Here is a 6495-nt window from a genome sequence, read left to right on the forward strand (position 1 = left end):
TCTCTATCCCCACTGTTAAGGTCAAGGCAGGCTCTGTGTGATGGTCCTGGCCACATAAGAAGGTGTTTCTTTCCCCTGAGAGCTGCTTCCCAACGACACAGACATCAATCACTCAGGACACACAGCCCTGTACATGCCAGCTGGCGTCACGGGTTCTCCACAGGACAAGTCCCCTGGGGGGCCTGTGCCTCCTTTAGTCCTATGTTACCTGTCAGAACACTCCCGAGTCGTGCCTGCTGTCTCTCATCTCTTCCGCTCTGGCAACACTGCTCTTTACTACACGGTTTACACTTTCATCATTCACATTTCTTCACAATAAGAGTCCCTAAAAATATTTCAAATACAGAGTTTTTTTTTCTTTTTACAACAGAATCCACCAAGTCTTTTCTTATATCACCTTTTTTAATTAGTAGATTTTATTTTTTAAGATAAATTTCAGGTTTACAGATAAAAAAGAAGAGCAGGAAATGTAGGAAATTCTCATCCATGACCACCCTCACAACACAAAAAATTCTTTACGGCATTTACTGTATTGTTGAAACTACACTGCACCCAGGGCTGACAGAATGCAGAGACTGCAGTTTTCATGCTGTGCTCTCTTGGGAATAAGTGCATATCCACCCAGTTTGCAGCCCAATGCATTCATTCTGTGTGCAGACATGACATCTCACTTGATAACATCATCCAACAATAACCAACAAAAAAAGGCAATTATTTATTCACATCTCGAAGTGGATTTTACAGGGATATTAGTCAAATAAAATATAATTCAAAAGAAAAAAAAAGCACTTCTTATAGCACAGGTGGGGCTTCCCTGGTGGCTCAGATGGTAAAGCATCTGCCTGCAATGCAGGAGACTGGGGTTTGATCCCTGGGTCAGGAAGATCCCCTGGAGAAGGAAATGGCAACCCAGTCCAGTATTCTTGCCTGGAAAATTCCATAGACAGAGGAGCCTGGTAGGCTATAGTCCATGGGGTCGCAAAGAGTTGGACACGACTGAGCGACTTCACTCAGTTCACATTGGGCAGGAATGCAGAAATGTCAATAACAACATTATTGCCCAGGCAACAAATTAGGAAATAACCAAACTGAGTTATTTTCAAAGGTAATTTTCATATTGTGGGAAAGAGTTTTCTTCCATAATTAAAATGAGTTGCATGAAGACAAGGCCCCCTCTTGCTAAAATGGCTGTGTATTTGTGATGTCTGGAGGCTCTGCAGCCATCGTGAGATCATGGGGGAGTCAGCCTACTGATGTGGTTGAATGAAAAGGTGCAGAAAGCCACTGGATGGCATGACTTGGCTGCAGAATTAACCAACCATGGAACTACTCACCTCTGGACTTATTATAAGAGATAACAATCTCCTCTTTTTTCAGCCACTATTAACCAAGTATCCTATCTTTTGCAACTGGAAGCAAGCTACAGAAGTAAAGGCTCTTTCCCCTGTATCTTTCACTCAAGTTTTGAAACTGTTCAGCAGCAGAGATTCCCCAAAGTGAAACAGTTTAAATGAGGTGGCAGTTGTCCAGTCTCTTTCAGTAGCTGTAATGGATGTTGAACTGAATATAGATCTCAAAATAGGAGGCATTAGACTGCTTGGTCACTTTCTCCCTTTGAAATAAAACTTGAAAAGGAGGCAGAAGACAACTCTGGATGATGTCTGCTTTGGTCTTCCAAGAATGTAGCATCTCTGTTTATACCCACTGGAAAAGGCAAGCTCTACCCATCATGCAATTCCTCATTCATTCATTCATTCAGTTAGTGAGTCGTTTACACAAAATAGTTTATTAAGCATTACTTTGCTTCCAACACTGGGAATTTAAAAGTGCTTACAGCCTAGAGAAACAGATAAGAGATTGTAACAAAATATATTGTGATAAGCACCAAACCCCAAACTGAATGATCTGTGAATTGACAGTGATTTTAAAGCAGGTCTAGCCCATTGGGCTGAACACTTGAGCAGCCCCTAGAAATGCTTTCAGTGAATGGGAAAGACAAGAGGATTCTGTAGATGGCTTTTGCAACAGGGACCACAGCTCATTTTGGCTGTTGGATGCTTTGATGTGAAGCTATTGTCAATCACATTTTTTTCCACTTGCTTCCAAGTGAGCCCCCTCAGCTCCAAGAATGACTTTCAAGACAGAGAAGAGATGTCCACCAGAAACTCAAAGTTTACCTGGATTACTATTTTGAAGTCATGAGATATTTTCAGTCTTAGTAAGAGCCAGGAGGTACCCAGATGTTCAAGAAGCAAGATGACAAGTGTAAGCACAAGCCAATGACTCCATAGCTGCCGTGACCCCAGCTTTGCATGTCAAAATGTACATCTTGCTTTCATCTCTCTAACCATTCCTAATGTTTGCGTTTCAGTCCTCAACTCTGTGCCACAAAACACGGTGATAACAACAATAGTGATACGTTTAAAAAATACTGTTTTCAGAATCTTCTCTACAGCAAATGTGAACCCGAGGAACTCTTGCCACCTTAAATCTTGTTAAATCATCTGGGTAAAAAAAGCCAAAGAATACAAGCCTCACCCATCTGCCATGAAGCCATTCAGAAGCTGTAAGACTGGGGCTTCCACAGTGGTTCAGCAGTTAAGATTCTGCACTTCCACTGTAAGGGTGTGGGTTTGATCCCTGGTCAGGGAACTAAGATCCCACCTTCTGCACAGTGTGACCAAAAGGTAAAGAAGAAGAAGCAGAGGAAGCTGTAGGTGATTGACAGATCAGATAGATCCAACAGGTAGAAAAATCAGGAAGGTTATAGTTGACCTGAACATCACGATCGACTTGAACTAACTGGCTAATACTTCATCCAGCAATGGCAGCATACACACACTCTTCAAGCTCGCATAAATACTCACCAAAATAAAACACATTCTCAGCCATAAAACGCAGCTTAACAAATCAAATAAGAATAACAGAAATCATATAAAGTATCCTCTCAGACCACAATTAACAAGGAATCAATTTAAAAATAAAGAAGTTTTTAAACTTAATTTAAATTTTTTAATTTGAATGCTTTAAAAAGTATACAGATTGGAAAGAAAGAAATCAAACTCTCTTTACTTACAGATGACATAATTATCCATGTAGAAAATGCCATATAATCTACAGGGAATTCTCTGAAGGAATAAGCAAGTACAGCTAAGTTGCAGGATAGTGGGTCAAGATATAAAATTCAATTATTTTCTTATATGTCAGCAGTAAAAAATTGGAATTTGAATTAAATAAAATAGTAGAGATGTAAATTAGCATAGTCAACACAGGAGCAATTATGGTGTACATTTTTATACAATCTGATAATACCGAGAACATTCTTTGGAAAACCAGAAGCATACTGAAAGGGCACCTAGTAATCTCTTTTGTTCATTTCAAACTCTTTGATAAATTTTCTTTCCCTTATCATCATAACTTATTTCCAGTGATTATTTTGGATTAAAAAAGTATAGTATCAAAAACAAAGAAGAAGCTATAGGACTGAACTGCGCTGACTATTAATAAATAGAGCACATCACCTATTGCACTGAGGAGCATCAGTCTACACAAGCACAATGATTCACTGTTCTGTCATCAAGTCTTGTAGACATCTGCCACCCCCTCAAGGGTTCCCGCTGTTCTGAGTGTCTGGGCTGCCACCACACAGGTGGAAGCTGTCCTAAATACAGCTTGTTTCTGTCTCCCAGGATTTCCCATTGGTCTTGGTCTCTGACTTTCACAGTCAGGTCCTTGTTTCTGCACTCTCTTCAGTAGGCTCATAGGGAAATGTATCCAAACATCCCTTTGGTTCTGAACAGATGGTGAACTATGAGTTAAGAGCTGGTCCCTGGGGAAGGACAATCTTATGTTTCCCCTTTTCTTCTGGAGTTACGGGCAGGCTGACCAAAAACGTTTTGTCTTTGAAAACATCATTTTGTTTACTAACACCCTGAAGTAGGAGCTCTAGCATTTTGCTACATGTGTTAATTTTCTGTTTAACTGCTGTGTTAAGAACCAAATCACTTTCTGCTTCAGAAAAATGATGGTGATGAGACAGATATGTCTGGCAGGCGTGGATGGGATCTGTGGGGTTGGTTCTTCCCCTGAGGATGGAGATGGGTTGTCCAGAACTGGGAAGCTGTGAGAGGCCACAGGGGCCCTGCAAACCCAGGAGATAGCACAGTCTGAGGGACCAAAGAGGGAGGTGGGCTGTGCTGACCACACTATGAGACCGAACCAGATACCTGCAGGGCTGCTGGCACTGCTTTCCTTTCCTGATAAATGAGACAAACATCAGGGGTTTGTATAACTTCTTGCCTTAAATATGGCTGTGATGCTAGGAATTTCAGCAACCATTCTGTGACCATGAGGGAAAGTCAGAGCCCATCAGGTAGATTGCAAGCCTAATATTTTGGAACACTGACACCAGAAGTTGCCTAGATCCAGACATCTTGCTAAGAGGGCAAAATCAAACATGATCTCAAGTAGGTCAAGCCACTTGAGTTTTCTCTACTTGGAGTGAAAGCATTTCGAATAGACATCAGCAGTGTGTACTGGGTTTAAGATTATCTCGACACTCTGAGATTTTATCATCTAAAATTAAAAAGAATATCAGATATCTCTTATATCCAGTAGCACTGAAACTGATTCTAAGGCAATTCTCAATCTGGCAACTTGGAGAAGGGGGAGGAAGAGAAGATTAAAACCCACAGTCACAGTGGAGGTGCTTTGATTTAGATGCTGGTGACAGTATCTAAAAGCCAGTCTATCACATTCTCTTCTTCCATCACAGTACTATGAAGTGTAATCTTTCAACATTACTAAAAAAATAGTTCAGCCAAGGCAAGGAAATCCTACTAATGATGTAGTTTGGAGTGTGATCTAAACTTCTTAAAAAGAGGAGGCAGCCACTATTGGCTCCTTCCTCATGTGACACTAATTATGCAACTAATTTAGGAACTAATTAATTATATAACTAAATGACACCCACATTCTTGAATCTAGATCTTTTGATTTCCTCATGTCAATCCACTTTTTATAGAATAAAAAAAAAAAAAAGCAAAGAACAATGTTTCCTATTCTATGACTAGCTGTAATTAACTCCCAAAATATCTGTCCTTCAGTCACATACAGCACTTTTTACAGTCATTGGGGGCATCACTGATAAAGTACACATTGGCGCTGCATTCTAAGAACTCTTAATAAGGCAAGGCTTAGATGTTTTCTCTCCATTTAAAGTTCATTCCTCAGCCTGTGAGTGACAGTTGTATTTTTAACCAAGCTCAACCACTGTGATCAGAGATTTGAGATTGAGTTTCTTACAGAAAACAAGAATGAGCTGGGTTTTTCTTGTGCACATATACACGTAGGCTGTCCTTTTTCTTTGGATCTGAGCTCAAACATTATAGTGCTTTGTACTCTAATTGCAATAAAATTTCTGACACAATATCCATTATATGTGAAATTTACATACAAATGGTGTACAACTGCTGTTACCCCTTGGTCTGTGGATCTCGTGGTCAGCAAATCCTCTTAGGGGTTTATTAACATTCTCAGTGATAGAAATGCTATATCTGAGTCTATGGATTTTAGCCCTGCAATCTAGCCCTGCTGCAAAATAGAATCTGACTCTTCATGGCTTCCCACCCCCCACTTCCCCTGCCCGCCACCACAACAGGAAATTGCCAAAATTAAGTTATTGAATTTATGCTGTAAGAAGCACTGGAAATATCCACCCAGTATCAATTTTCATCAAGCCACAAATGTGCTTTTCCCTTTCATCTTGGTACCTTACTAGCTAGGAGTCCAAAAGGGTGCAAGTTGACCAATGAAAGCATCAAAATACTGGCCAACAGGTGTAAGTCTAGGCCAGAAAAAAAGGGATGGGAGGTGGGTGGAGATACTTCTCTGGTAGTCCAGTGGTTAAGAATCCACCTGCCAATGTAGGCGACATAGGTTTGATCCCTGGTCTGGAAAGATCCCATATGCCACAGAGCAAGTAAGCCCATGCACCACAACTGCAGAGCCCGTGAGCCCTAGAGCCCATGTTCCGCAACAACAGAAGGCACCACAATGAGAAGCTGCAAACCACAACAGGGAGTAGCCCCTGCTTTCTGCAACTAGAGAAAGCCCGCATGCAGCAATGATGACCCAGTGTAGCCAGAAATAAATAAAAAGAAATAGATACTTTTTTTAAAAGGGATAGAGGAGGGGAAAGTGGGGAGGACTCTACAGTAGAAGCTGCATTAAGAAGCCCTGGATGAAAAGCCCAGAATCTTCCTTCATGAGATAATCTTCCCTCCTGTCTCCCAATTTCAGGATGAACCCTGGCAATCTCACAGACTCACAGAACTGATGAATGACAGGCACTGCCAAGTCCCCATCACCTTTAAGACCAGCTGCCTTCTATTTCCAGATAGGAAAAACATCCTTCCTGAAGGTGAGCTGAACTGAGGTGCATACCATACAAGCCCAGTTCAAATACTGCTGAATTTCCTTGTGCCTCAGTGGAAT

The sequence above is a fragment of the Bos indicus genome, chromosome 17 (genome assembly GCF_029378745.1).
Source record: "Bos indicus isolate NIAB-ARS_2022 breed Sahiwal x Tharparkar chromosome 17, NIAB-ARS_B.indTharparkar_mat_pri_1.0, whole genome shotgun sequence".
Classification (NCBI taxonomy): Eukaryota; Metazoa; Chordata; class Mammalia; order Artiodactyla; family Bovidae; genus Bos; species Bos indicus.